This window comes from Adelges cooleyi, unplaced genomic scaffold, assembly GCF_023614345.1.
Source record: "Adelges cooleyi isolate 19-005CV unplaced genomic scaffold, UGA_ACOO_1.1 ACOO_flye_CR_arks_rails_tigmint_CR_PRNA_211, whole genome shotgun sequence".
NCBI lineage: Eukaryota > Metazoa > Arthropoda > Insecta > Hemiptera > Adelgidae > Adelges > Adelges cooleyi.
Window position 1 is genome coordinate 3,488 of NW_026095873.1, and position 11,999 is coordinate 15,486.

At 33.6% G+C, this 11,999-nt stretch overlaps 2 non-coding genes across 2 annotated transcripts; one reads left to right on the forward strand and one right to left on the reverse strand.

The window, feature by feature from the left end:
• The first annotated feature begins 715 nt into the window (after nucleotides 1-715).
• On the forward strand, nucleotides 716-807 carry Trnay-gua (transfer RNA tyrosine (anticodon GUA)). The gene is given in 2 exon segments: nucleotides 716-752; nucleotides 772-807. It is a non-coding gene; the product is annotated as a tRNA-Tyr (tRNA).
• A 5,953-nt stretch (nucleotides 808-6,760) lies between these two features.
• Nucleotides 6,761-6,852, reverse strand: Trnay-gua (transfer RNA tyrosine (anticodon GUA)). The gene is given in 2 exon segments: nucleotides 6,761-6,796; nucleotides 6,816-6,852. It is a non-coding gene; the product is annotated as a tRNA-Tyr (tRNA).
• Between the last annotated feature and the right edge of the window lie 5,147 nt (nucleotides 6,853-11,999).

The following is an 11,999-nucleotide window of genomic DNA, read 5'->3' on the forward strand; positions in this document are numbered from 1 at the left end:
GGGGACCTCTTCCGGAACATATTCAAAAATTGACATAACTGCTGTCGGTTTAGGTCTGCAATCGGTCGGCGGTCGGCCGCTTTTTATTGCTGGGTTGGGTTCGGCGGCCGCAAAACCCCAAGTGCCATTTTTTTAAGTTAAATAATATACTCTTACTGTTTTGTCGATAATTATAATATATTTTAATTAATTAAGTCGATATCGTATAATAATAATCGTCGGTGTATGGGGTATATATGGACTGCCCCTTAGAATAATAAGTGTATTGGCAACACAACATACACCAACGCCATGACACTTTCTGTTATCAAATATTGCTGGCTCGTTTATGGCTAACTTCACACACGTGATATTTTGTATTCAAAACATACTTTGGTGTTTAGGCTATGGCGTGAAAAAATTCTTTTATATATTAATTTTTAAAAATGTATAAACCATGTTTATGTTATGATAGGGATTTTCTTAGTACGAGTACCTACGTATTTAATTTGCATCTCTTCGGGATAGCAATAAACGTGGGCATACTTCCAGAACCGCTGTGTGATAAAAAGGCATCCTTGGTGGTAATAAAATATTAAGTTCCTGTCAAAACGAATAAACATAAAATGTATTATGCAAAAGATCCTAAAAATAATATGTTTCTAATTCTTCTAACCGATCGGTTTCCCTAGGTAGTCGACTTAAATATAGTAAAACTAACGGTTGAAAATAACAACCTTCGGTAGCTCAGTTGGTAGAGCGGTGGACTGTAGTGGTCGTTGTAACACAGATATCCATAGGTCGCTGGTTCAAATCCGGCCCGAAGGAAAAGAAATTTTGCACTTTTTATTAGTGTTTTTTTTTTGTTTAGTGTTTTACATGGTTTGATGATAATTATAGTGAACATAATATTTAAAATATATTTAACAAACAATGTATACTTTTTTTTTTTTAATTTTAAAATGTTTTCGTTGAGTGGGGCTTGTTCAACTTCGACGGTAATAAAGTTTATTGTTTAAATATATTTTACAGTAGTTTGTATAAAACAATTTTAGTCGTTGAGTACCAAATTTAATAATATGCTCCCAGTAAATAGCGGATACCATATTATAACACACGAAGACTTAATGAAGTATTATGAACTTCAAATCAAAAGTGTTTTAAAAACCACAAACATAAGAAAAGTTAGCTATATATTATATAGCTATATATATTATACAGTTTTATGTTGTATAACTGCACTTTATACAATTTTATTATTATATTCATAAAATCATCTTAGGTTTAATGCTGTACCTACACAATGAAGTCAAGGTCGAGATCGAGGATGAGGTTTAGGTAATAAATGAGGTAAAAATCAAGGATGTGGTCAAGGTCAAGTCGAGGTCAAGACAGCGATCGAGGATGAGGTCAATGTCAAGGATGAGGTCAAAGTCATGGATAAAGTCAAGGTCAAGGGTGAGGTCAAGAACGAGGTAGCGGATTAGGGCAAGGGCGAGGATGAGGTTAAAGTCAAGGATGAAGATGAGGTCGAGGATGAGGTCTAGGTCAAAAATGAGGTCAAGGTCAAAGATGAGGATGATGTCAAGTCAATGTCAAGGATAAGGTCACGGTCAAGGATGATGTCAATGTCGAGGATGAGGTGAGGGTCGTGGATAAGGACGAGGTCAAGGTTGAGGATAAGGATGAGGTCAAAGATGAGGTCAAGGTCAAAAATCAGCAACGGCGACGAACTGACGGCGGCGTAATGCGAATACCTTCGTATCTCGCGGTTTTGGTGGAGCAGGTGTACACTTGGCTATGTTGAACGTCCAAATTATAACTAATTAATAAAAAAAATAGTTTAAATAGTCATATATTTTATAAAAACACAAAAAACTTTTCTTTAGATCTTCAACTAGTTCCACTTTTTTTAACTCTTTAAAATTATAGTTTGTTTGCTTTCTTTCGGCTTTAACGATTTTTTTTAGTTTTACATAAAATTTCATACCCACAAATTGATGACCACTGTCACAGTCTGCTCCAGGATACGTTTTGCAAGATTTTACTTGATTTTTAAAACGATTCTTTGCTAGTATATATTCAATCTGGTATCTTCCTGTAACGCCGGGCATTTCCATGTGAATCTTTTTCTCTTGTGTTATTTGAATAGTGTATTCGTAATCACGAAACTGTTTTCACTGCTAAATTCCTCTAATCGGTCTCCTCTTGTGTTTCTACGGCCTAGCCCATATTTTCCCACTTCTCTAAATATTTAAATTTATTGTTAACAAGCTGTCTGGACTCGGCGTTGCCCGGGATTTAGTCTGCCAGGGCTGAGTAAAATAATTCCCATTCCCCTATTTTTTAAGCAATTAAATAATAAGGGCAGTATTTAAAAAACAATTGTCCAGGATCATACTTGAGTTATATCACTTTGTGAATGGAAAATCTCCCTTTTTATAGTGTATTATGTTTTCACGCCGATAAGCTAGAATGAAGGTTGTAATTTAAAATTAAATCCACTCACTAACTGTTGAATAACATAGAGGCAACATCTATTTTAATTTAAATTGATACGTACACATTCTAAAGACAAACAATAATAAAAGGCGTTGGTTTTAGAAGTACCTGCTAATCATGACATTCTTAACACAATAATTAAGTAGCTTTTTTAAAAATTAATAAAATAAATAAACTAACAATAATTCATGTTTTTATTATTTATAGAAATTACAAATATTTTGTATACGACGATTGAATGTTTATTTCTTAAAAACTGAACAACAATAATAGAAATTCATTGTTGTACAACGTATAAGGGACTGAGATCCATACATTATTATATCCAGATAAATGTTGGTACAGTCGTTGCCAGATAAGTTGGCACGGCGGCAGCGGAGATTATCAGCAAGTGTATTCCAAACTAGTCTTTTTCTTCGACCGGCCGTCGACAACCCTAGTTCGGTCGCGACGCTTTTTTATTATTGTTGTTGTTATTACTATTATTATTATTGTTATACATTTTATAAAAATAAACTATCAACTATGCTTCGACAAGACATAATAGACAAGGAAAAACAATATCAAATACTGAGAACTCCTGGCCCTGCGCTCCGCCGCAGCTGTGCCAAGTTATCTGGCAACGACTGTAACAGCAAACTCCATAAAATCACAGAACAGCAGGAAACAATAAGAAAATGGCTTGGCTAGTGGCTCCAAAGGTTGAATAATTTAAGTATTAATACTAATAATAGTAATAATAAAGTAATATTCCACTACGACTTATACAGTAAAGTAATAGTTAAAGAGTTGTTATATATATAGTTATAGTTAGCTTACATTAATATTATGTGAAAGAGTGAGTAACTTAGATATCTTCCGATTCCATTTTATATAAGACCAAAGAATATTCTAGATCGAAAATTGAACAAATTACAATACTACGATTGACGTCAGTTATCAAGAGATTTACTTTAAACACCTGTGATTGGTTAACATAGATCACGCTATAATATTTTGCTTATCATGAAAACAAGTTCATCTTATGAAAACAAGAAGGAAAATTTCGACTTGAGGGACACCAGAACTATAGGAATATCAGACTCAAAAATAAACGGATTAAAAAATTTTTATTTGAAATTCAACAGTGACAGTAAATTATTGTGTTAAGAAAAGCGTATACTTCTAGACGACTAGCACGTATCTTCAATACCAAGTTGTTACTAAATTGTACTTAATCAGTGGTTGAGTTCATCAATGTAGTCTATAAGGGACCGTATTACGCTAAAATCGACTCCTCTAAAAATCAATTTCAGATGACTTAGGAAAGCTTTCCCGGAAGTCGTAGAACTGATAGCTAACAGTTCATCCTTGGTAAGTAATGCGTTTCCCAAATAACTTTCTTTTGTTTCCTGACTCAACACTATTTCTTCAGTCGCATTGCACTTTACGAACTTGGCGCATTTGCTTAGTAATAACGTCAAACCATTTATCACACCTCGTACACTTGTACTTCGATTGGCGAGCATGTCGAAAGCTTTTAACAATAGCTTGATGTGAGGATCGTTTTCGATGCGTAACATATGTCCAAATTGTTCGAGCAACTCGTGCCATTGTTTGGCGTATTCCAAATACTTTGGCGAAACGTCTTCTAGTACTTGGATGTACAACAGGTGTTTCCACGTCAGACGGAAAAATATGATTTTCAAAAAATCAAAATGCGTTGCGTAGTACAATTTTATGTTTTTAAGGTTATTCTTGTGCCAATTAACTTTGACCGCACGTAGCCAGATCTTTTTTAATACTTGGTTGGTGACAGTCAAATCTACTTGTATGTCGTACGAAGTCATCAATACGTCACTGACCTCGTGATTTTCGCTAAATTCGTTCATGAATAGATTTTTCATTTTCAATGATTCGTCCAATGTCTCGGTCGTCTCGGTCGTCTGGTACTGGTCATGGTCCATCGATTTCTTTATTTTGTTCGAAAAACTTCGAAATTCCAGGTTATTCTTCCTTACCATGTCTTTTATTTTAGAGAAGTCGGGATTAGGATTTCGTTTAAGCCACAGGTGGTACCAATCGTTCAATTCATAGTGGAGACAATCGTTAGCGACCCAGTCGGCCTGTAGTTTTTCAGTAACATAACTATGTATTGCGAAAATTCTTTCCCCAAGGTTGCATGTTCTGACATACGGGCCATCATTATCATATTTCATAATATAGTCATTCCACAACAGTCCGGTGTACAAGTGTAACGGCCACAATGAGCCAATTTTTACATCTGGTAAATTGTGCAACATATTTATAATTTCCCTACCGTTTATCCAAACAACTATGCCCAAAAAACACGACCGAATCAATGGGATTGGAAAAGCCAACAGGACCAATCGCATATGGATCAGTCCATAAAGCAAACATTTGCATTTCAAACCATTATGACTGGTAACATCCTCCTTCTCAGTGGAAGAGTTTTCAGAGATTAAGTTGTTTTCCTCGGATAGTGCAGATCGACATATCGGTACCACCAAACTCAAAACGATTAATATTAGTAATTTAAAACGGGTCATTTTATAGCAAATTTTGTCAAAAAAAAAAAAACAAGAAATATGGTATGTAAGCTTTGGATTATTCACGATTTGAGAACACGGCGATTATAAAATAACATAGAATTATCTATGTAGTTCTGTTGTTTAAAATATAACGAATGTGTGGAGGAACAATAATAAACAATAATAGTTTTACACCTTTCAGTGTTCATTTAAACAACAGGTTTTAGAGTCTTTGAAGAATTTATGCTATGCGGTGTTTTATAGTTGTATACGATATTTAAGTATTAAAATACACATCTTAATAGTAGTTCAATATTCTTATTATCAAACTCGGTACTGCCAATTTGTTGGCGACTAGGAAATAAACGCTTTGCTTTCTTTTTGTTGTCCAAGTGGTCCTTTTAGTGGGTAAATTATTTAAAGCAGTCAAGTCTAACAGGAGCTCTTAAATTTTTAACTATGTGTTTGCATAGTCGTCATTTGTAGTCTTTAAAGCCGAGTAAAAATGTTATATTTACCTACTTCGATCATGAAGTCTTAGGTTATGTTACTCATAAGCACTAAACCTATAATCTTCAAGTTTTTACAACTTTTTACATAAATTACAATTTTCTGAAAATGATGGATGGTCGGCAACCAGTTTTGAATAATTTCTTTTAAGTTATTCAAGTTTAAAATTCGGGACGGCAGGGATGGACGTTTCTTATATTAAATTACAATTTGGATTTTAATGACTTTTGCCTGGCGATTGTATGACCGTAAATCACATTAGGTTATTAAATTTGTAGCTGAAATATGTATGAGATTTCTATTGTGTGCAAATAAACGACAAAAATCGGTACCAAGTCCACCCGACACGCACACGTTATTTGTTCAAGACACATGTTGATATCCATATGTAATGACCTGAAAATGTGCAAGACCATAACAATAGTTACTGTTCATACCTATGTATAAACTACATATTCATTAATTATTTCTTACCTAAAACTAGAACGGTTTTTTGGCCCACATAAAATTATAAATAAAATGTTTTTTTATAGTCTTTATTGGTCAATGTAGTATGTATACTCAGAAATATAAGAGAAGACGCCTAATACCTATCATGTAATGGAATTAGAATTATTATAATAGTTATTTGTTAAATGGTTTTATAGAAGTATAGTAAGACACATCCCCTTTTAAGCTAGATAGTTAAATCAAAACAAAAACTATAATAAGAAACCTTCTTAGCATGGCATTAAGGGGTACTTTTGGATCTTGAAAGAGAATGATACAAATAGAATATTCTAATACAAACCAGAAAATGGTTTGGGAAACTCACAGAAAGACCAAACGTGTCTGATAATAAATCGTTAATTTTTCATAAAATGCTAGGTATTTCAATTATAAATATAAACATGTCAAGTTAAAGTAGCTAAAATAAAAGTATCCAATTAACCGAAAATAAAAAAAAAATGTAAAATATTTCGGATTCCAAACAAAAACATTTTAAAAATCAGAAAATAAAAATGCGGATATACTTAAATTGACATTTACTCGGTAACAAGGCATATTATACATGTGCCTATGTAACGACTTGAAGTGGGGATACTATATAAAAAAAAAAAAATGCATATATTTTTTAAAAAAAAATTTGTACATTTTTTGTTAAATATATTTTAAATGTTATGTTCGCCATAATTATTATCAAACCATGTAAAACACTAAACAAAAAAAAACATTAAAAAAAAGTGCAAAATTTCTTCTCCTTCGGGCCGGATTTGAACCAGCGACCTATGGATATCTGTGTTACAACGACCACTACAGTCCACCGCTCTACCAACTGAGCTACCGAAGGTTGTTATTACAACCGTTAGTTTAACTATATTTAAGTGACTTTGTCGACTACCTAGGGAAACCGATCGGTTAGAAGAATTAGAAACATATTATTTTTAGGATCTTTTGCATAATACATTTTATGTTTATTCGTTTTGACAGGAACTTAATATTTTATTACCACCAAGGATGCCTTTTCATCACACAGCGGTTCTGGAAGTATGCCCACGTTTATTGCTATCCCGAAGTGATGCAAATTAAATACGTAGGTACTCGTACTAAGAAAATCCCTATCATAACATAAACATGATTTATACATTTTTAAAAATTAATATATAAAAGAATTTTTTCACACCATAGCCTAAACACCAAAGTATGTTTTGTATCAAACATATCGCGATATAAAAATTAAAACTTTTTTCAGCGCACGAACAACTATTTAATATAAACAAATTGTTATTAAGACAATTTAATTTTATGGCAAGAAATAGGTTAGATTCGGTTGAACTAATTAACCAAATAACATGGAAATAATTTAACTGTACAACCGCAATAATCTTAGCTTAAACTTTGTGTACGATTATAATTTTTTTTCCGGCTTTACGAGCCGTCCAGACTCTTGGTCGCCAAAACTGTATTTTATTTTTTAACCTAACCTTTTGGTTGAAGTTAATGAAATAGTATCTTACTATATTCCTTATCTATGAGAATAATTATCTTATTCATACTTGTAATTCGTTTTATAATATCTTGGACACTTATTTTGTGACTAGACACATTTATATTTTGTTCTGTTTTGAAATATAGCGTATGGTGAATAATCGCAGAATTTACATTAATAGAGTGATTCTTTGTTACCGAATTGAAGAGTCTCCGCCGCTAAACCGTTACTTATATCAATCTCATGAAAATATAATTCGCTTTTCGACCAACCTGCTGGAAAATATGTAAGCGGCCAGTCCGCGTCATCGTTCAAGACGCAAAATCTGTGTGTGTGGCGCGATCTAGCGGTCAAGCTTAAGATTACATACATTATTACACTTTTTTGTGGCCAAAATACAAAAACTTCTTACTTAAATTTTTCAGCATAAATATAATTGTACCTCATAAAAAAATCATGGTGGTACATATCCATGATTTAATATTTTTCCAAGGAGCGAAGAAAATATCACTACATTTTTTTCAGTTATAAATTTAGCAGAATGGCGTCCTCTCAAGCACCAGTATGTGTCTTATAAAAAATTATAGCAAAACAAAAATTTGGTGTATTTGTATTTTTATGAAATAGGATGCAGTGTATAATTAACAATTAGAAGACTTATTACAACTATTTTATTGTTTTATAATATAATGGCGAATAAACTATATTATCTATAATCTATATAAAGAAAATGAAATGCTGTTCGTTGGTCAGCGCATCATTTGAGAACGACTAGCCCGATTCGGCTCATTATTTTTATAATGTTCGTATTAAACTGAATAAGGTTTAATAGAAAGAAAAATTAGAAATAAATCTCGGAAATTTGGAAAATTAAAAACGTTAGTGAATATTTATTAGAGTAGATGGCGATACGTGCACAAATATCACAGCTGACAGCTAATCAGCTGACATATGGACAGTTTGACAGCTGACCATATTTATTCATAGCCCTTCCAACCTTGGGCCAAGCGGGGGCAACAAAACTTCTTTTGAATAACATTTTAATGGAAGATGACCTTCGAGTATGGTTTTTCTATATTGACAGAAATGTACTCTGTATACTTTCGCTGAAAAATACCAATGTATTGGTAACCTGTTTTTTGGCGTCCGTAATTGTCTGACACATTTTTTTTATAAATATTTGTTACTTAAATTTATAAAATTCATACTATTTTTTAATTATTATTACACAATAAAGGCAGATTTTTTTAGATTATATTGTTACAATTACATAATTTTCAAAAAATTTTCCATACAAACTTTCTATGTAAATAAATGGAGGTTCCTATTAGTAATGGAGAATAAAATGACCTAGGTCTAACAGCAGATATAATAATATGAGCCGCAGCGTTGCGTTTTCTATGTAATTAATTTTCATTTTTTTGGTTTTTTCTTTAATGAGCATTTTGAGAAATAAGTTTAATGCTTCAGAAATTTGATTTTGTAAATCACACAAAAAATCGTCAGATGAAGGATATGTATCCAACTTATAAAATTGGGACCTAATTTGTTCCCTTATAATTTTAGCTGCAGTCTCTACAACCCGTAATCTTTCGTCCGTTTCATCTTTTTTTTTTCACTGTACCGTATATAAGTCCGTATTTCTAAACTTTGGACTTCGTGAATTTGCCTCCGATTTTCAATGTTTATTTTTTTCTCTCTTTTTAAAAACCCGTCATCTATGACTCCATCACAAAACAAACATTGAAACTATGATATAGCTGACCTTAATTTCCTTTTTGTTGGTTGTGTATAACTTGTACCAGGTAATTCCTTAGCTTCATTAACTGCATTGATTGCGGCTTTAACGCTTTGAGGACGGGTGTAATCCTTACGACATTTTATGTGTTCTTTCATATTTTCGGAAAATTTTAACCACCCATCGTGTTCATGCGATAAGCTCAACAACACAGCCCGCATGCGACTATGACTTTATAAATAAGAGTAACGAGGGTTTTAGTAGACTTTTTCTACTAAACCCTTTCTCCCCCAAAGTACCAACTAGATAAAATTTGTTATTTAGAGAGTCGCTCTAATCTAGTTGAGCTACTCAAAGGAATTAGCTCAGTGTGTGTTAAAGTTACTGTGTATTGTAACGGTGCAACACAACATCTAAAACGGCCTTTCTCAAGGGCACCAACGATCCGTACCGAATAGTAAACGCAACTACCGAAAAACCACTAACAAAACATCGGCCAATGGGATTGCGGGGTTTTTACGAAAACAGCATAAATACCGACCGCAATCCCACAATCAGCACAGTCTTCTTCCAACCATCCGGGTATCTTATACACTGGATAAATTGGAAGCCGACAACTACACAATCAACCGCCAGCGCCTACCAGCAGTAGCAAGCGACACCAGCAGTAACCACAGCGGCCCCAGCAGCAGCGGAACCGACAGAAGCGGCACCCGCAGCAGACGTGCCGACAGCTCACACGGCTCCACCGACGATTCCACATCGCAGGCCGTCCTTCCTAAAATACAGAGTCACTTATTAAAGTTGCGCTCTCCTCCCGGTGACTAGAGTCCGTAGGCGCTTATTCAAGCTGCCCTACCTTCCTTCTAGTCATCCCAATACATCCCCCACACTTCTGTATCCCCTGTAGGACAATATAGTACTATAACTGTGAGGTACATAGTGCCCGTTTAACCCAGCGTGAGAGGCGAACTTATGCGAGTCCCGCCCTCACCGTTACCTATTGTATTACCTAAAACCTCTGAATAATAAAGAACAACCGTAATATCAAGCATCCGTTTTATTATTCAACACACGACACGGCAAGGCACCCGCCACCCGTATCAGTATATAGACACAAAAAAAGCTCACATGATTGTAAAACCAATAGCCTCTTAGCTCCGCATTAGAGCTATAAACGTATACATGGCGGGAGAGGTGGAGTGATGGAGGACTAATTTTATGATTATTAATAATTGCAATTATTAAAAATCATATTTACTGTAATTTCTTCCGTAGTCAATCGTAATTTGTACGAGTTGAGGTTCATAACAATTTATCAAGTCTCTGTGGTCGACCGTGTAATGCATTGATCCTTTTTTTTTTGCTTCTTCAAATGCAGTAAACATCGCCTAAACATTGTATTTTAAATAACTTATGCGTAACATTTATTACCGCAAAAGAATCCTTTTCTTCCAACAGTGGTTTAGGAAGGACACCCCTGTTTGTTGCATACCTGAAGTGATGTAAGTAAAATACGTACTCGTTATCTGAAAACAACCATCATAAAATAAATATGATTTATAAATTATAAAAATTTAATACTTTAAAGTTTTTTTTACATTATTGTCTAAACATCGAAGTATGTATTTAATAATAAATTATTTAATATGAGTAATGTTAATAAGACAATTTGCTTGTATTGCAAGGAATAGGTTAGAATAAGTGTTACTAATTAACCAGATTACATAGGAATACCTTACTGTAAAATTAAAAATATTTTAGCTTAAACTATGTGTATACCCAAGACGATTGTACGATTATTAAATGCAATTGTTAGAAAATATTATATTTACTCGACTTTTCCCCGTGGTCTCTCATAATTTGTTCGATATCAAGTTCAAGTTCAGGATACCTTCTTTTATAATATATAGTCATGTCGTCATTGGTAACATAGTTTCTGCTTACTCCTTCGGGGATAATTTCATTAAATATCTTTTTCATTGCCTAAAAATGTTTTTAAAATATATTTGAAACATAGTTAAATACTAACATTTATTAAGTATAAAACGTTATAACCCAGTGTTTCTCATTAGTGGCTAGTTAATTTGTAAGGATTTATGGTAAATTCGTTGTTAATTAATAAAGAATTTAAATTAAAGACATTTCCACCCGTTATTGTAATACTGTTACAACATTTGCTATCTAGTGCAAATATAATATTGTAAGAAATTGTCCTATAACATCACCTCTTTGGACCATCTATGTATGCGGCCATCTAATGCAGCAACGCTAAAATTATCAAATCCGTATTTATAAATCGTTTTTCCTGGAAACAACCACACCATAACATAAATATTAAATAATATTTTTTTTTATAAATTACTTATTGTTTTGTAACAGTCACAATTAGCCACATTTGTCTTATAAATATTTTAAATATCCATATTTTTTCAAATTTTTTAGAATTTCTATATATCCCGGACTTAGACAATTTTTAAAAAAATTATAAACTTTCGGTAAATGTGCTGGCTTTTTCTAACGGTCAAACTTACTGACCCCGGACTAAGCCCAAAAATGTTAACTTAGATCAGTGCGTTACATATCAAAAATTTACCCCCACCCCCTCGAATTTTGAAAATTTTTGACCAAGTACATCTTCGCGGGAAACCGCCCAATCGCGCCCGTTCAAACGCCAACCGTTTTGGTTTAGCCCACCGTTTCCGTCGCGCATCCTACCTAGGGACCGGGAATCCCTCCGGAGGGACCGAAGGGTCGAAACCCAATTTTT